Consider the following 20,662-nt stretch of genomic DNA (forward strand, 5'->3'; position numbering starts at 1 on the left):
CCATCTGAAGAACCACAGTTACAGGTAAGCAACCTGTTAGTTCTTCTTCGTGGTCTCTGTGCCTCTTACAAATGGGTGACTGTAAAGTTCACCAAAAGATGGGGGATCAGATCACTGAAGAATCTTGAAAGAACAACACACTGAATGCCCTGCTATCCAGTCTGTAATGATGTATGAATGTGGATGGATGTGACCAGCTCCAGCAATTTGAGAGAGACACACCCTGGATGACAGCTGTCAAGGACACCATTGCTCTCACAGAGTGAGCTCTGGGACTAATAGGTATAGGTTATTTGGAAAGTTCATAAGAATATGGTCTCTATCACCCGCTCTTAGAGCTTCTGGGCAGACAATTGCCCACATTTTGGACCACCATAAAATACATGTCATCTATTTGTAGATCAGAAGGCAGAGGTATACTTAACATGGTATGCCAAAGCCCAACAAACATCTCAAAGTGTGATGTAACTTCTCTAATGGTGATGACAGCTGCACACAGATGGTAAGTAGCATGATAACTTGACTCAGATGGAACTGAGAAACTACTTTGGCAGGAAAGAAATATCAGGATGAATAATGGCCTTATCATAATGGAAAGAGACAACAGGTTCTTTATATCAAAGTGCTGTAAGTTCACCTGTCTTGCATATGTAACCAACATTAGGAAGACCACCTTAAGAGTGAAAAGCCACTCATCCACAGTACAAGAAAATCAAAAGACTTAGTCATCTAGTTAAAGCACTAGCAAAACTGACTAAGACAATGTTGAAGCTTTAATTGATGGATAAATATACTTTAATCGGTGGGTAAAGATGTTGTAAACCCTTAAGGAAGAAAATTCAGGTCCATTTTCACAGAAGTTCAGATGTAACAGGGCATGCAAGACTATAAATGCTGTAGTGAGAAGATACTGCTCCGATCTAGATGATGCAAAGGAACAAAATCTTCTTCATTTATAACCAAACAACCATTTGGTAGACCATCTGGTAGAGGCTGCCAGAACTTTTGTTAATCTTGGCAAAGTCAAGGGGTCACCCACCACATCATTAATGTCAACATCTTGAGGTCTGGATAAAGAATAAATTTGTGGGAGTGAGACAGAAAATCTGGAGATGGTGGAAACTGGATGTGGCAATTCCTGGACATGACAGAAGAGTTGCAAACCAGGGTTGCCTGGGCCAATAAGGTGTTATCAAGATAGTATTGGTCTTGTCCCTGCCAAGCTTTGCCACCACTTTTCCCAGGAGGGCACCTTCTGAGTACCTTCAAAGAAACACATCTCTTAATGATCCTTTCCCTATCCCTGTTCTTGAACAGTAATAGGGACATTTATTGCTGGACTTGGTTAGAAATAGGCCCCCATGAGGAGTGCCCCAAGTTCAGGTTATGAGTCTGAAAGCCTGAACGGTTAGGGACCACTTGTGCTGGATAATGCAAACCCGACTGAGAGCATATGCCAATATGTTGTCTCTTTCTGTCAGGTGGATGTTTACAGGTTAATGCATCTTCTGGTGCACCAGTTCCAGAATGTAACAGTGAGATCCAGGAGAATCGATGAATGTGTGGTGCCTTGTTTGTTTATACAGCAAACTACAGTGGAATTGTCAGAAGTAACCTACACCACCGCCTAGTAACTGACACTCAAAAGCATAAAAAGCCTTGATGACATCCCAAAGATCCGAAGCGCTGACATGCAGATGACAGTCTTCTGGAGTCCAACGGCCTTGAACAGTCATGCTCACATACTACACTACATCACACAGGATGGATCTGGAGGCCAAAATGGCATTCCAGATCACAAGTTTGAGAGACTGGTACACCAGAGGGGAGAATGAAGTACATAGGTTGCCAGAAGCAACTGCTTGCTTTGGAAATGCAAGAGAGGATTGAAGTGTTTCTGGAACCAATGCTGAAAGGATCAAACTTGAAGTGAGGCAGGTAAGTCACCACCATTGTTACAGTCATTAGGCCCCCAAAACTCTGTATGGTTAGTACCAACCTGTATGGATGTACACTCTGCATACACTCTGTCCCTTAACAGATGGTTCAGCTGGGGGACGTGTGCTCCGATAAGAGGGCGCTTACATCTGGTGTCCCTCAAGGAGCTATTCTGTCCCCCATGCTATTTAACATTTACATGAAACCGCTGGGAGAGATCATCCGGAGACACGGGGCGAGGTGTTATCAGTATGCTGATGACACCCAAATATGTTTCTCTGTGTCTCCGACTGATGCAGTGACCAAGGATGGCATCTCTCTTCTAAATGCCTGTCTGGAGTCGGTAATGGGCTGGATGAGGGAAAACAGACTCAGTTTGAATCCAGAGAAAACGGAAGTGCTCGTGATAGGTTCCCCGGGCCCGGGGAAGGATATTTGTCCACCTGTCCTGAACAGGGTCACACTCCCCTTGAAGGACTCCGTTCAGATTCTGGGGGTGCTTCTGGACTTGTCGCTCCACCATACATCTCAGGTGGATGTGACGGTCAGGAGCACCTGTTATCAGCTTCGGCTGATACGCCAGCTGCGACCCTACCTGGGCGGGGGGGACATTGAAACGGTGGTACATGCTCTGGTGACCTCTCAGTTGGATTTCTGTAATGCGCTCTACATGGGGCAACCCTTGTACCATACTCGGAAGCTACAACTGGTTCAGAACATGGCAGCAAGACTGGTCACTGGATCCTCCAGGACCAGCCACATAACACCTGTCTTGAAAGATCTACATTGGCTGCCTATTCGCTTCCGGGTGCAATATAAGGTGTTGGTTATAACCTATAAAGCCCTAAATGGCTTGGGCCCAGGGTACTTGGAGGACCGCCTCTCCCCGTACAATCCACCCCGCGCTCTCAGATCAGCCAGGAAGCAACTGTTGAGGGTTCCAGACACAAAATATGCTGCAACTGCTCAGAGGGCGTATTCTATCTCGGCCCCGCAGCTCTGGAACTCTCTTCCCGGCGAGCTCCGCTCAGTCACCTCCCTTGACCAATTTAGGAAGAGGTTAAAAACCTTCCTCTTCGAACAAGCCTTTCCCCAGACATTGTAACATCTGTTATCTCCCCACTGCACACGCACTTTTGAGTCAGCTAGTCTGTAAGTTTTAGCTTGTATTTTTCAACCTTGTTTTAATTGTTTTTATATAGATGTATTGATTGATTGTTGTTACAATTTGTATATTGTATACAACCATGTTACCCGTTTTGATCTACCCAGGAAAAGCGGGCTACAAATAAATGATTTATTATTATTATTATTAGTGTGTGTGCTTTATCACATGGAAGATATACTCTTCCATGTGAAGAGGTGATATGATAGGAACAAAAATTTTGTGGTGATATTCCACCAGGTGTGGAAGTAGTGCAATAATATCAGGGCCCAGGATGGAAAAGGACTGGAAAACTGGTGCTTGGTGACATTCTGTGGATCGGGTCAAAACCTAGACTTCAAAGACCCAATGGCTTTCTTAGAGGAAAATGAGAAGCGCTACTGCCAGGAAGAGTGGCAATGGGAAGAGAACGGCTAAGACAAGGTTCAAGATGGCCAAGATGGAGACTCTGATCTAGAGGAAAATGACAAAGATGGTCATCTCCAGGAAGAGAAGACTAGCTGATATCGTTGCAGCTGACCAAACTCCATCTTACACTACCCTTGGAAAGATGCTCTATTGTCTCATATGGTCAAACTGAAGAGGACTTCATCATCAAATGGTAAGTTTGCAATGTGTGGTCGTGTGTCCACCATCAACACAGCAAAACAAAACCAGACATGTCAGAGATACTGCTCCTGACCTCAGCAGCACAATCAGCAGAGTGACAAGCAGACTGAAACTGCTGTGCTGCTAGGGTGTGTGTCTTTTGCTGGAACTGAAGAGCTGCATTCTTCTGCTCTTCTATTAGGTCGGAGATACATGGCATCATCTTCTGACAGAGGAAGCGCTGATAGACTGACATGCATACCTGCATATTACAAACTCTGATGTTGAGGGCTGCTGGTATTTCAAACCTCCCCCTGAAAATATCCAGTCCACATCTGAGGCCTCAGTCACATCTGAGGCCTCCACAACAATAGAATTGGGCATAGGGTGAGTGAAGGGGATATCAGCATTCTCTTGTTAGGTTCGGTAATGATGTTATATTGAGAGGCTGGAGTCAGAGACTGGTTTACTCCAGGTCTCTTTAATAAGTTCCAGCACAACTGGCAGCTATGTGATGCTTGCCAGCATAGGTGTCTGAATGTCAACCAAGTGAAAGAGAAGATTCAATACTGGCAGTGGAAGAGCAATTACATCCAATCCAATAGCTTTTGCCATTCCCAAGACTATTATCAGCAAGTAGCTTCACATCTTCAGATGGTGATGGGCGTAGTGTCCTCAACTGTCATCGAAGGAGAAGATGTCAAAGGAGAGGGCGATTCACAAGATAGATTCTGAGTCATACTTGGTATTGGACAACTCTGGCATCACTTCCCTCGGCTGCAGTTGAACAGCAACATTGGTGCTGGCATGGTAGCAACTAGAACAACCGTGAAAGATAAAAAGGCAGACAAGGTTGTAGCTGGGATGACTACAGCAGCAGCAACCACTGAGAGACAGGGTAACAGTACAAATCGGTGTGGTATGAATAGTCAACGTGATCTGATTTGTCAAGCCAGGAATAATAACCAGAAGTTGAGTAGGTGGAGCTGTTGATATAGTTGTAGTTTTTCTCACTGGTTGAGAGGAAGGATGCCACCTTGGTACCAGAGATGGTCACCCATGCAGAGACAACAGAAGTGATGGTGAGTGGTGCCTGGGTGCATAAGGATTATACGGAGACTGAAACCACCTATGATAGTAAGAGTGTGAAGGTCTGGAAGAGTAGTAATTAGGATCATATACATGGTACCAATCCCTCTATGACAGGGAATCTGAACAATAGAGATGTTCCTATCGATATCTATCCATATATGAAACCGATATGGTGAATCCTCCCTGTATCGACAGTTGTGGTAGGGTAGACATGATGAGGCCTATGAATGTTCCTTATGGAACAGTGATCTCTAATATACTAGGGATGGTGGTAACAGCCTTGAAGCACAGTAGGATGGAGTGGCAGTCATTTATACTGTAGCAAAACAAGGAGACGTCGGCACACATTGCTCCCTAGATGCTTCTATTTCGTGCTATATTGCGTGTACATTCAGTACTGAAGTAGGGTCCATGCTCTCAAGCCCTAATAGCATAGGATCAACCTCTAGCATTGGTTCAGAACCCTGAGATATCTGTGCTGGTGCCATTGGTATGGAGCCTGAGGGTATTGATAGTAGTTCTGACTATTGTTTATGCCTCATCTTTTTTCTTTTTCTCCTTGAGTGTTGCTCCTGTGACACTGGGGCTTCAGGCAAATGTGGCTGCTTGTGTCTCAATTCTGAGTAGGAAAGCTTCCAAGTTTTGGTCTGGTAAGAAGAAGAGGCAGTCGGCATTGACTCCCTTACTAATGATATAGCTGTAGCATGTGGGGAAACAGCAGGTAAGTCAGAAAAAGCAGCAGTCAGTGTTGTTAATACCGAAGGTGGGGGCAAGGCATTGGTATCAAAGACAGCCAAATTGGGATGGAATTCTGATGGAATATGCCAATCCCACGGAAAGCAATGGCTCAGTGATTAAAACTCTGACTATGATGATTGTAAAACTGGCAGGTTGGCAGTTCAAGGCCCAAGTGCTGCGTGACAGAATGAGCTCCCATCACTAGTCCCAGCTTTTGCCAACCTAGTACAGTGTGCCCATGTTATACGCGGGTGCACTTTACGAGGTCTTGAACGTACGTGCTCAAGCCACGGGGAGCTCGCGGGGCGCAAGGGGCGGCACGTCCCATTCAAATGAATGGGCGCGCAGGCCCGTGGCGCCCCATGCACCGCCGCGCACGAGCCCCATTGTTTATAATGGGGCTTGAACATAGGTGGAATTCGCCTTATGGGGGGGGGGGGCGGAACGGATCCCCTGCGTAAGGCAAGGGCCGACTGTAGTTCAAAAGCATGTAAAAGTGCAGGGAGATAAATAGGTACCACTTCAGAAGGAAGATAATAGCATTCTGTGCAGTCATGCTGGCCACATGATCACAGAGTTGTCTTTGACAACGCAGGCTCTTCAGCTTAGTAATGGAGATGAGCACCACCCCCTACAGTCAGACATGGCATGACAACCTTGTCAAAGGGGAAACCTTTACCTTTACTTTACACGAATCCCAAGGGTGACTTTGCCTTTTATTGAAATCACGCTGATAGGATAATTACCTTTGGGGCAGGACTATCAGCTCAACTCTTTTGTTACAATACAACCATGATTTTTCCCATCTTAGTTCAGTGACTCTGAGCCATTCATTTGTACCTAAAACTGCACTGGCAAAACAGTGCAGGATCTTTAAGCAGGATAACATTTTGGGGTGTGAAAGCTTGACAGAGACCTTTAGCATTTTTCCTCTACCTCAAAATCATATAAAATACCTGTACAACAAAGCTAATGTTGTCACAGATCAGGGTCTGCTTCCTACCTCCTTCACTGTCATGGGTTTCTTCCCTCCTGGAACATGAGTTCTCTTTTAAGATTAATCCACTGAAGCAGGAAACTCTAAGCTTTCAAACAACTGGAATCCAGGTTGTTATCCAGAAAGTCTTGTTAGTTTTTTTTCTCCCCTAAAGTTCTGACCCCAAGGACCTTGGTTAATTTGTTCTGACTTTCTTTTCTTTTTCATTGCTCCAACCAGAATTACAACAGTCCCCTCTTAAGACAGGGTAATCGTTATCCCCCTTTAATTTATTTTTCAGGGAGGATTTTCTCTGTGCAGTACCAGCACCTGAACCTTTTTTCCTGCCTTTTCTTCTGTGTCTGTTGTTTAGGAAAAGACATTCAGCAGCTCCATCCACTATTTCTGAACCCATCACTTTGTCCCTTCCTCATCCCCACCATAGCCAATGTGAATTTTAGATGGCTTAGCCTCAAAACTTGTCACCTCTTGCAATCATAATCCAAACTTCTATAGCCACTGCAGTAACAGCCTAGATCTTTGAGTTCTCTTTGCCTCATGAGTTTATTTCCTTTGAACAAATACTACCCATTCTGAAGTAACTGTGTTACACTTGCTAGCTATCTGTGTCGCCCACTGACTTACTGCCATTTATGAAGCTCTACTGTAATAACTACTGTTACACTATGTATTCATTGTATATGTTTTAAATGTGTTCAGTAAAATTTTCCTTTAGATAGCTCTGTGTAGATGTTTGCTCTTGGTTCCATCCTAAGATGCAATACCTCCAAGTTTAAAAGATCCCTTACATGTATACCCAGAAAAGTGTAACTGGTAAAATGTTTCAATCTACCTAGTTTTAAAGGAAACAAACTCAAGTTTGAGTTTTAGTGAACTCAAACCAAAACAGTTCATATGGAGGAAAAGAATGGCTCACCCAAGCTTCCAGATGCTCAACAAATGTATAGTAAAGTGAAAAAATAGTCTTAAAAAGAGAAAAAAAAATTACATGGCATTTAAATTATTTTCATTTCTCAAAATGAAAGGTTTTATATGTACTAGGTGAAAAGGTATAGCAAATACAGAACTAGGATACATTAATATGTAATATTTTGCTGCTTGAACCAAGGAAGAAAACTTAGGCTTATGTAACTAAATATAAGTGCTAACAAATGATAATACAGTATGTTTGGTAAAACAAAGCAAAATTCAAGAGGATTATAAAATCTTTACCGAGAAAACAAGACATGTAAAGCTGGTACTACCAATATGTCATCTTCCTGCTCAAAAACGAAGCTCCCATTGCTAGTTACTGAGGTTTCAACTAGAAAATACATCTCTCTTCACAGTAACAAAATCAGATCAGTCTGTCTGAACCTGCATATCAATCTAGACTGACTACAGAGTTAAAAACTAAGTATTCTTATTAAAAAAAATACTCACTGTACACTGCCAGAAACATAAGACAGTTCAAAATGTTATGTTGCAATGGATCTCTACAATGAATAAACTTTGCCCCCATCAAGGCTGACTTGTATAACATTTGTACACATTTATTCTGACCTCAGAAGCTTTGGGAAGTTTCTGTCCATCTCAGCAAGGTGGGAGGGTTTGTTATTACAGCTGCTGGTTGATAATGACTTATCTCTAAGTATTCAAAGGTTGAGTTCAGCACACTTACAAGAGAAATCAAAAAACACAAGGAAACCCATGGAATCTATATACTATATTTTGCTTCCTTGTGTATGGATGTTTGGTGAATTTCTGTCTTTCCTTTCATTATTCTTTTCTACCTTCTAAAGATTTATATTGCAGTCTTTCAACTCCCATTATTACAAACAGAGCCCATAGCCTAGACATCAGTCACAACAAGGTGACTTCTTTATGACACTTCTATTAATTAACAGTCAGGACTAAAGAGCTGAACTCTGGTTCCACCATGACTATATAGTGTAGAACGATTATCCTTCATGACACATTTATTAAACACACAGAGCCTATAGGGCATGTACAGCTTAATCCCACTTAGAACTTTTTAAAAGTTTAAATCCAAGTTGCAAAGAATAAAAGTGTTAATGGAAGAGATGGGCTACTGAATTAATGAATAATAAACGAATAAATAATCTGACCAAGGGTCTCAAATCTGAGGTCTAGCTATCAAGAGTTCCCAGAGAGGATCAAGTCTTACTCTGACCTGGATAACTGGTAGAAATTATAGTTAACCACTTCAGTTTCCTTTTCAGTGATCCCTCCAAGTGTCAGAGAGTATGCTAATAGTTCCTCACACTAATAATATTTTTATTATTATGTTAATAATTTTAATGTCTAGCTATTATCCAGTTCCAGGTAGTGAATCTCATTGTAAAAAAGTCAATACTTATGCTTCCGCAGCATTCAAATTATGTTTCACTTTTCTAATTCCATTTCAGTTTATCCAACATCTTAGCCTATTTATAAATATGCAAATTTTTAGTGACATATATTTCCAAGAATACTGCCAACAGGCAGAAAAACCAAGCATTACAATGCTCTAAAACTCTTACTGGTGCCCTTTCCCTCCCTGCACATGAGTTCTCTTTTTTTCCTTCCTACTCACCCAAACAACCCAGGAAATCTTTCTCTCCCTTCACCCATCCTTCCCACCCAAGATGCTCTGGATACTGTTGTTGCTGTTCTGTTTGCTTTTCATCTTGCAAGTCTGAAATCCCAACAGCTCTTGATGCACTGTTTCCAACCATTCCTTTCTTGTCTTGTGACTTACTGCTCTAGGGTTTCACCTGTGCTCATGGCGGCTTTTTCTGGTCACTCCTGGCAAACTGGCTTTCTATAGAATGGCTTGTTATAAAAAGAGCCATTGTCCTTAATAACAGTTATGTACTAGTTAAAGAAATCTTGCATCTATTAAGTAAAGATGGCATTGTAAGGTACAGATGTTTAAACTGATTACAATCAATGCATTGTACAAACCAAATAAACCTGAGGTTGGTAATTTTAGGCACCTCTTAGTATGCACACAAGTTTCAGGTATCTGGGTTTTTCAGCCTTGGAGCTATGATGGAGACAGATTCCCTTTCTCATTTGTTAGTAGGTATTTATGCTATTCTCACTGTTGTGGGGTTTCTGACTTCTGACTTATTACTCAACTTTCTTGGCAAGAGTTGTTCAGAGGGGGTTTGCCTTTGTCTTCCTCTGTGGATGAGAGAGTGACTTGCAGAAGGTAACCCAGTGGGTTTCCAAGGCTGAGTGAGGTATCAAATTGTCTCCAAAGTTATAGTCCAATGCTCAAACCACTACACCAAGCTGGCTTTCCAGGGGCATTGGTGGAGGGAGTGTAGGATAACACTGCTCCCATTTGCACTATTTACAAAAAAAAAACCTTCAAGTCACACCATAAAGCTGGATTGGACTGATCAGACTATTATACATAACCCTCATTTTTTCCCACTCAGGGCCTTTACAGACCAGCCTGAAAGGGCGGCCTGGGGGCAGAGTTGGGGCACAGCATCCTGATGAAGCACACCAAACTCTAGCCCTCCAGGGCATTCTGATGCCGCTCGCCGCTCCAGACGGTGTATGGCATCATGGTGCACCTCTGGCGCTGCATCCAGATGATGCAGCACCAAAGGGGTGCCATATAGCCGTGCCACGCTGGCTATGGTGCCCTTTCGAGGGCCCTATGGTGCCCTTTTGAGGGCGCTTTTTGCGGCTCCTTTTTGCGCTCTTGGAAGGCCAGATCAGGGCCTTGGCATGAGGATGCTGGAGCCCTGATCCAGTGCAAAAAGGGGCTGTTGCAGGCCACCCCTTTGGGGTGGTCTGTAGAGACCCTCAGGCTTCATTACTTTGGCCTCTAAGGGAGAGCACTGCAGCCAGGTGCAGCACCATTGTCCCTTGATTCCAATGGCTGATGAATGGCGCTCCCTCCATACCAATTGCCATTGCTCTGGCCTGAGGGAGAAAACAGCAGCCAGCATTTGCTGATCTTAATCTTCTCCCCCACTGCCATCCCCTTTTCCTTGTGTTTCATGCCTTTTTAGATTGTAAACCTGAGTGCAGGGAATGTCAGACTAACAATTTGTAGGCTACTCTGGGAGTCTTTTTGACATAAATTAAATAAAACAAACCTTTGGACATGTAGCCGTAAACCTGGCTGTGGATACAAGAATCATTTAAGACTTAATACGTCTGGCCCAACGGAATGCTCCAAATGATATGAGTTGCCACTCACCAGGTCAGAGAATCATGCTCACAAAGACCACCAAGGGGACATGAAGATCACCTCTGCTTTTTCTGTCACCAACAGGGACCCTCACTAGCAGGGAAATCAGAAGAAATATATAACACGTTCTCTCAACCTGTTTATGATCTAGGTATTAAATTACCATGTTTCCAGTGTCCAAAACTGGGACACACAGTTCAGCAATATGCAATTTTTCTGTGAACATCTACTACTGGATTTTCAAAGATCTGAACAAATCTATGAAACACAAGAAAGTTTAAACTTGATTTTCCTTGGTGCAGATACTGTCTGCTCAACCAAACTACCCTGAAACTGAACAGGCTCTTAATATATTCTTCCTGAATTTAATTACTTCTATCCAAGTTATTTAAAGATTTGCTTCCTTCATGAGGGAGCAAGACAGAAACCCCTTCCCAAAAATTCATATGGGAAGTTACAAACATGTTGCCTGTACATATCAAGACACACCTTGCTGAATCTGAGGAAGGAACTGTTTGAGTTCCAACCTTCCTCATTGCCATTCCATTTTTCTTTTGTGTCATGTCTGCATGTCAGACTGCAAGCCTGAAGGCAGGGAACTGTCAAATTAGCAATCTGTAAGCCACTCTGAGAGCCTTTGTGGCTGAAGTGCAGGTTATAAATACTCTAAATAAATAAAAAATAAATAAATACATAAACTGCCCACAGCTCCAAACAACTGACACAGGTTTCTTTTTGGACTGAATCTAATACCCCTGTCACTAATGCTACACCACAGGATTCCATATAGGCTTGCCCTGGAGTAAACTTGCATCTAACCACCATCATAGGGAACTCCTGACCAAGAGGAAGACAGATACCAACAGGTGCCTCTGTTCCATAACACTGTACTCAAGAAACATTGCAAGGTTCTCAGAAAAGCCCATGCCCAAGCATTCCAGTCAATGCATGCTACAATGAACCCAAGCAACTTGGTCAAAAACACTGACATGGTCTGAGGTGACTTCATCATATTTTACAATGTTAAGCTGTAACTTAAAAGAGAAATACTGAGGAAGAAAGACTCCATCTTGCAATACGCTGGTCCATGCTCCTAGATGTTGCAGTATTGCACAAGTGGCAGATGGCAATTCAAAAAGGGGCACTCTGTATTGAAAAAAGAAACTCTGATAGGAAAACCTGAAAACCTGTGGTGAGTGGAATAAATAGCCTTCTGTTTAGTCAAAAGATGTCAGTCAGCTCCTGAGCAGAATGCTGTCCAGAATGATGTGAAACATTTCCATATGGACTTTTTGTCTCTTTATGAATAAATTCAACCCTTTAAAATCTAGCTTCACTCACCAATCCCCATTTTTCTTGGGAACTAGGATCAGGAAGAAATAAACTCCTGAAAACATTTGACCAGATGTCACTGTCTCAATGGCTCTGATTTAAAATAAGTGTTGTATTGCTTGCAGTAAAAAACATTACATAATGAGACAATTTGACTTGTAACATTGAATGAAGTGATCTGGAGAAATCCTGGAAAAATCTATAGTGTAACCCTCCAAAAACTCTACTCAGAACCCAGGCATCTGAGAATATTCACAGCCAACAGTGAGCAAAGTGTAGAAACCCTACCTCCATTAACATCTGACCATACTCACCAAAACAGTTCCTGTCTGTGATCGCTTTTTATTCTGGACAGAATTAGAAATATCTTCCTCCCCTCCCTGCTAAATAAATAAATAAATAAATAAATAAATAAGATTAGGGTTCCTGCTAGGACTGAGCACCATCCAAAGAGGTTTGCAAGCTCTATATTATTGCAGTCTATGCTTGTGATCTGTAAGATTGGAAGGACTGGTATCCAGGCTTAAAAGATTTCTTTTCTTCCTTTCTTACGACCAGAGGGAAAGATCTTTTTCTTTTCTCATCTATGGCATCAAAAATTATTGAAACCTCTCAAGACTAGCTTTAGATTTAGTATTTGTATCTTCTCCATAACAAAACTACAATGAGAGAAGCACTTTTGGCAAGATTCTCTAATGTATATAGCTACTTGAGGCAAAAATACCCTTTCACTTTCACTATATAATAAACCTAATTGTGATATTATTGAAGATGCCTACATAACTCTGCATTTTGACTGGTGCTTCATTCTGTAACTTTTTTTTTTATCTTTTTAATAAATCCCTGTTTATATAACCCTTTTATGTAACTATGAACCAGAGTACACTGTGGCAGTTAGAGCTATACTTGCCTAAAGGTAGTATAGAACTCCACCTTCTATGCAGTTGTTAAAGGCATATTAGTTTGTGAAATACTGAACCTGGCAATTCTAGAAGAAAATGAAGACCGTGGAAGACTTTCAGCTATAATTTCATCTTCTTTCTGAATGGGACTCTGATGCAACAGACACTGGCAACACACTAGAAATAGCTTCAAGCAAAAGGTGGTAGGTCATTGAAGATATTAGATAATCCATAAAAGTTAATGTTCAGCAGTTATTTTTATATATTTCCCCATCACCAAAGTTTCAGCAAATGTTTTGCTGTAATATAGAGCCTGACAACACCCACATGTAGTGACACTCCTGACAGCTGTGACAGTTCTTGACTTAATTGGGACAAATAAAATCGTGAGAAGCCAACTCCATATTAAGATTTCTGGTGCTCAGAGAGCCTCCTTACAGAATAAAATACTTTAGCATCCATTCCAAGCACATGGTTTCCCATCATTTTTGCAAAATTCAGTTTTCTGTTCAGTAGCATCGATAATTAAGCAATCTTTCATGTATAACTTTCATTCACAACACGGTTCGGAAACCAAGCATTCCACCCTCTCTCCCCACATTATATACCAGTTTTCCGCTGATCCTAGATCACCTTGAATCGCCTTGAGTCCCATTTTGGTATGCCTTCAAGCCATTTCTGACTTATGGCATCCCCATGTCAGGATCACACGTCCTGCCATGAGTGCTGGCCATATATTTTGTGTATGAGTTGTAATACTGGATGATTTGTAAATTAGGAAGAAAAAAGCCACCCCTTTGCCTCTGTAGCTGGCTTTTCGTCGGGTCCAGGGCATGTGGCGTCTACACACCATGCCCCCAAACTGGATAGAAGCTGACCAGCATGTAATCGCCAAGTGGGATAGAAGCCTGCATCTAAATGATACCCCCCCAAGCCAGTGAGAAGCTGGATTTACCAGGCCATCTGTTTCAGCCCTTAGTATTTGGACTTTTTATACAAAAGAATACATATAAACTCTATTAATTTATCACATTTCAATGAGATGCAATCCTAGAAAAGTCTTGTCTGTTATTTCATAAGGAAGAAAGCAGTAAATAGATACGTAAGTATTAGCCTACAACTTGCCTTGCATAATAAAGAAAAAACGAAAGTGTTCAGATTTGAATTACTGCTGGTTTTTATATTTTCTAAAAGAAAATAAGCATCAATTCACTGTCCCAGTAGCCTTTGGTGAAACCTGAACTCTAATTTGCAGCTTGCCTGGTTTAGCATGATTAATAAACATGTATGTTAAAGAATAAGTCCCATCCATAATGAATCATGCATGGTGGTGACACCCTTGTGAACAGAGAATGCAGATAGAATCACCACTGTATTGGATGCCACACTAGATATGATCAGCCTTAAAATCATTGTTGAACTTTATCCCTGTAGCCTGAAAGCTTACATCAGAGCAGCATAATAGGCTACACTAGCTGTTTAGATTGCTTAACACTTTATCTTGCAAGGATGAAATCCAAAGTGAACCCATCAGCCATGATCCCATCAGTCACTCAATGGTTAAAAATGAACTTTTTTGCAACATAAACACAAGTTTTATCAACATCTGCTAAGAAACTGGAATAAATATATAGTTCTGTAGTTGATTCTTTTTTAAGGACATGACTATTCATTATAATGGTGGACCTCACACTTCCTTTCTTTCCCTTTTTACTTCCCTATCTTTATGTTGTCTATATATGACCTCTGGCTACAAGCAGGGGTGGGAAAATCCAACTGTCGTGGATAACTCCACCTGCAATCCTGAGAAGTACAGCCCTCTAGATAAAGTTGAAGTGCAACTCCCAGTAACCCTGGAGCTAGCACACACCATGTTGAGGAATCCTGGGAGCTGCAGTTCAGTAACAATTCCCACAACAGTGTGAAAAACAATGATTACCTGTCAATAATGAAAATCAACTGAAAAACAGGCATAGCTCAATAAAGAATTATTCATAAGGCAAAGTAGGTAAAATAAATAAAAATAGAGAGTAAATCCCCTCAGAACTTGAAAGAACTTGCATTTAATAAACATGTTTAGATTGTGCTGCATTTCTGCTTACAACCTCCTGTTCCCTTCTTTACAAACTGGAAACTGTGGAACCTCTTCAGGATGAATCAAAAAACTTTTTTTCTCTTCCTAAGCTTTCTTTTTCAGTGTGTGTGTGTGTGTGTGGTTCTGTAATTTTTCTAACCTTCCAGCACAAAGAACAATTCTGGGAAACTTCACATCTTGCTTAACACTTTGTAAAGTTTTAGTTTGCTGCAGTAATGCTGTTCTAGTATATTTCTAACAGGACAGCACCACTATCTGCAGTTCCCCTCCCCCATAATGCTGCATATGCCTTACAAATTAATATGAGATCTATCATTTTAACAAATTATGTTCCTAATCCTAACATAATGAAACCATGATTAGTAGATTCTTTGACCTACAACAACTGTGGCCTCAAGCAGACAGGCGGCTTGGAGAACCGCGAGTGCACCCTGATGATCAGACACTATGATGATGAGACACCGTGGTCCTGAGGCTGGCTGCTGCCGTGATCACAACAGACTGCTGGCAAGGAGAGCTTTTTTGCACTCCTTTTGCAGCTGGGTTTGGGCTGCCTTAGGAGGCCATGGTGCAGCTTCATCTCAATCCAGGGGCATGCATCATCTGAATGCCACACCCCTGGAACAGCCCAAACATGGTGCTTTTGGCCTGTCTGTTTCAGGCCAATGTCAGTAAGATTTTTAGGCAGTTTGTTAATTCACTTTGCAGGCTTATGTTTTTAAAACTATTATAATTATTATTATTTAATTATAAGGTGCTATAAGTTTACACAGTGCTGTACATAAAATAGAAAGGAACGAAATTAACCACTTACCATCTTCAAATCATAGATTCCAGCAGAAGGGTAACAAATTCTAGTTCTTTTCTGGTAGCTTTAATTATCCATGCGTCCTGATTGTCTGCCTGACACTCTTTCCCAAAAGTTTGATTTTAGCAAGCTAGAAAATAAATTCAATGAGTTATGTATATTTAATTGCACACTTTATGTTTTCTAACTAGATTTAAACAAAAAATCTTGGTATGAGCAAAGTAAACAACACAAGTCCTAGGAATGTTTTTACTACTAATCAGAATTTGGTGTATAGTAAGCAAGACAAATCCTACTGTTACAGGTGTAATGCTGAAGCACAAGTTTAAGATAGCATAAAAATATTAAAAAGAAAATGGTACAAAACTGAACAATTCCTACCATTAAGTGGATAGTCTGGGAGTTTTGTCTTTGCACAATTACATGGAGGAGTAAGTAAAAATGTTGTCAATGGCCAGTGGTGTTCCTCCACCTGGTGTCATGAGAGCAGGGGGTAGGGCTTGCAGGGGCACAGCCAGAGTCCTTTTGCTCCCTTCTGCTTGCCTCATGAGTTTATTTCCTTTGAACAAATACTACCCATTCTGAAGTAACTGTGTTACACTTGCTAGCTATCTGTGTCGCCCACTGACTTACTGCCATTTATGAAGCTCTACTGTAATAACTACTGTTACACTATGTATTCATTGTATATGTTTTAAATGTGTTCAGTAAAATTTTCCTTTAGATAGCTCTGTGTAGATGTTTGCTCTTGGTTCCATCCTAAGATGCAATACCTCCAAGTTTAGAAGATCCCTTACATGTATACCCAGAAAAGTGTATCTGGTAAAATGTTTCAATCTACCTAGTTTTAAAGGAAACAAACTCAAGTTACTCATGAGTAAATGGGCACACAGGAGGAAGGGAAGGTGCCCAGAGCATACTCCTTCCCTGCCCCACGCCGGTTTTCTTTGGAAAAAAGTGGTGCAGGAGAGGGAGGGGTTGTGCTTGGCAAGGTGTCACCCCTCCTCTGGGGTATCACCCAATGCCGTCCACACCCCCTCCAGTAACGCTACTGCCAATGCCAATACCAAAATTGCATGTGTTTACTGAACAATAGACTGCTTCAACATGGAACAAAAATATAAATAAACTGAATTTTTACTCCTGACAACTTGAAGAAAAAGCTGGAAATAGTTTATACAGATGCAGGATTCAACATTTCTAAAGAGAGGTTATTCCTTCCTTCCCTGCTGCAGCTTCTGAAAGAGTTATAGCCAAATTCTACAGCCTGAAACCCACACTATTTCAGTACTGCCCAGAAGTATCTATCCACTGGGGTTTTTTTCTGACAGCTTGAAAAAACATGTAAAAACAGTTCATTCAGAGATAGAATTCAATAGAAAAGTTATTTCCTCTTTCTGAGCTACAGCTTTTGAAAAATTTACAGTTGGGTTTTACTGCCAGAAATCAATTTGTATCTCTGATAACAGAAGACTGTATAAATCAATCAGAATGGCAAAAGTATCAATTCACCAATAAAAAATAGATTCTACAGGTCTACTCTAGTTTTCCCTTTGACATGATTGTCAAGTGGTGTCCCACTATAGAGGGCAGAGCTTATCTTTGTTACTAAGCTGGTGGTCCCAAATGGTAGGACCAAGTCTAATGGTGTGAAGTTATGGGAAAGTAAATTTGGGATTTAACATTAGAAGGAACTTCTTAACAGTAACAGCAGTTTGGCAAATGGAATCAATTGCCTAGACATTTTCAAAAAGAGGCTGAACAGCTACATGCTGGGGATGCTTTAGCTGGAGATCCTGCATTGAGCAGGGGGTTGGATCTGGCCCATGAAGTCATTTCCAAATCTAGGATCCCACAATTCTATTATTCTAAATCAATTTGCTTGAAATCTGGTAGGCTATATTACAATTGACTTACACTATGCAGGATAGATATCTCATCCTTGCTTCATATGGGAGGTTTACTGCGAAGACAAGATACAATGTTCAGTGCTCCATTAATGCTACAAATATCTCTCAGGTTGTTGACGCTTCTGTTTTTTTAAAAAAATACTATGTGTCATTCCATCATTTTGAAGCTAAATATATACAGTACTTATTTTTCTATTGTCAAGACTGCTTTGTTCAAAATACTCAATTGCATATAATATCTTTCAGGTAATTCTGCTGCAATACAGTGCAGTAGCCCTCATAAAGATTCAGCATAGCATACTGGTTTGAGTGTTGGACTATGACTCTGGAAACCAGGTTTCAATTCCCAGCCAAGCCATGAAACCCAATGGGTGACTTTGGGCAAGTAACATGCTCTCAGCCTCAGGGGAAGGGAATGGCAAACTTCCTCTGAATAAATCTTGCCAAGAAAAACCCATGATAGGGTCACCATAAGTTGGAAATGACTTGCGGGCACACAACAACAAACACTGAGGTAATGTAATCTGAAAAATATATTGTGCATCACCACACCAGTCTACCATTTACATTACAGTCAATGTCAGTGAAATATATCAAATACTTGATAGAAATTATCTGCTCCTTTCAATACTAATAAAATCTAGCTTCCCTCCCAACAAGCAGTTCTTACTTGTAGCATGAACGAGATATCCTATTTACCACCCTGTCTTTTATGTGTATGTGGGCCTATTTTTATGAAGCAGGAACCAGTGATATTAAATAATTATGAACACATTAAAGTTTCAATTGTCCAAGCTATTGTATGCCCCATCACCACTTATAGATGTGACAGCTGGACAGTGAAGAAAGCAGGTAAGAGACAAATCAATTCATTTGAGATATGGTGCTGGAGAAGAGTGCTTAAGATACTGTGGACAGCTAAAAAGACAAACTAATGAGTCCTTGAACAGATAAAGTCAGAAATTACCCTGGAATCCAACATGATTAAATTGAGGCTCTTGTACTTTGACCACATCATGAGAAGGCATGATCGATTAGAAAAACAATAATGCTAGGGAAGGTGGAGGGCACTGGAAAGAGAGGGAAACCACACAGCAGATGGCTAAATTCAGTGAAGGAGGTCATGGGTCTGAAGTTACAGGGGAGGAGGACACGGATGTCTCATCCACAGGGTCGCCATGAGTGTGGGATGACTCGAGAGCAATTAACAACAATAACAACAATTCTGCTTTGGTCAGACCTCACCTGGAATAATATGTCTAGTTCTGGGTACAATTCAAGAGGGATATTGACAAGCTGGAGAGTGTCCAGAGGAGGGCAACCAAAATGGTGAAAGGTCTGGAAATCATGCCATCTGACGAGTAACTTGGGGAACTAAGTAGGTTTAGTCTGGGGAAGAGAAGGTTAAGATATGATATCATAGCCATGTTTACATATTTAAAGGGATGTCCTATTGAGGATGGAGCAAGCTTGTTTTCTGCTGCTCCAGAGAACAGGACAAGGAGCAATAAATTCAAGCTACAGGAAAAGAGATTCCACCTAAATATTAGGAAGAACGTCTTGTCGGCAAGAGCTGTTCAACAATGGAACACACTCCCTCAAAGTGTAGTGGCATCTCCTTCTTTGGAGGTCTTTAAACAAGGGATGAGTGGCTATCTGTCACGCATGCTTAGATTGTGTTATTCCTGCATGGCAGGCGGCTGGACTGGATGGCCCTTATGATGTCTTCCAACTCTTTGATTTCATTATTCTAAAGCTTTTTACACAGATCCGTCTTAAATATAGTTGTCCCTCCATATTCGCTAGGGTTAGGGGAACAAGACCCCTGTGAATATGGAAAAACCGCAAATAACAAAAACACCATGTTTTTACCTGAAGGACACCTCTCTAGGAATCTCTAGGTCTTCCAGCGCAACTCTGTGGTCAATGTCCAACATACACTGAGCATAGAATGGCAATGGAGTAGCTACAAATGGTCTTTCAGTGCAACTTTTAGTTAAAGTTGACCACAGAGTTTACAGAGTTTAAAGTTGACCACTGGAGGACCTAGACAGTCCTAGAGAGAACATATTAATGAAATCCGTGAATAATCAAATCCGCAAACATCAAAGCCGCAAATATGGAGGGATGACTGTACAAAATATCACATGCTCTTTCCAACAATTCTTATTAAAAGGAATGCTTTAGTGTTTGTGCTCTTTGGAGTTTTATCCTATTACTGCTTTGGGGGCTTGTTACAATGGGCTCACAGCAAATTCCTTGAGTCACATTTGAGCATTCAAGTTGCAAAATTATATATCTTACTGAGAGGAAAAATACAACTTACTAGTGCACATTCAAGGCTATGCATAATCATGTACACTGAGGGCCTGAACAGGCAGGCCAAAATAAAGCTGCTTCACATCACTTTGGAGGTATGCTGTTTAAATGCTGCATGAGTCCTAAGAGGCCAGAAGCTGCACCAAAGCCACACTCCAATCCTAAGGACTGGATCGCAGCTTTGGCGCAGCTTCTGGCCTCTTAAGATGCGTGTGTCACTTAAACAGCATACCTCCAAAGTGACACGAAGCAGCTTTATTTTGGCCTGTCTGTTCAGGCCCTAAGGCTACAATCCTATAAAATCTTATTTGGAAATAAGCCTCACTGAACTGAGCTAGACTTAATTCTGAGCAGTCGCATAAAGTCTTGCACTCTGACACTGTTTGAATGTGGACATTGTAATGGTTGTACATTATTGGGGGGGGAGGGGTGTCTTGGTACAAATGGATATACAGTGGTCCCTCCACATTTGATTATAGGTGAAGGACCCCATGAATGTGGGAAAATCTCAAATAAAAAATACTGTTCTTTTAACCTAAGGAAACATCGCTCTATGAATCTCCAAGTCCTCCAATCCAACTTT

General features: G+C 41.3%; 1 protein-coding gene across 3 annotated transcripts in view; it reads right to left on the reverse strand.

The window, feature by feature from the left end:
- MAP3K13 (mitogen-activated protein kinase kinase kinase 13) overlaps positions 1-20,662 on the reverse strand; it is an 85,045-nt gene that overhangs the window by 61,217 nt on the left and 3,166 nt on the right. For 2 of the 3 annotated variants that reach the window (XM_089509426.1, XM_089509431.1), the window contains exons 2-3: positions 17,768-17,813; positions 15,857-15,980 (exon numbers count right to left, since the gene is read on the reverse strand). The gene's annotated coding sequence lies outside the window, so the exon portion shown is untranslated. The remainder of the gene's footprint in view (positions 1-15,856; positions 15,981-17,767; positions 17,814-20,662) is intronic. The other variant, XM_089509427.1, reaches the window with a different exon arrangement.

The sequence above is a fragment of the Sceloporus occidentalis genome, unplaced genomic scaffold, assembly GCF_023333645.1.
Source record: "Sceloporus occidentalis isolate IW3139 unplaced genomic scaffold, rSceOcc1.0.p SCAF_2, whole genome shotgun sequence".
In the NCBI taxonomy this organism is placed as follows: domain Eukaryota; kingdom Metazoa; phylum Chordata; class Lepidosauria; order Squamata; family Phrynosomatidae; genus Sceloporus; species Sceloporus occidentalis.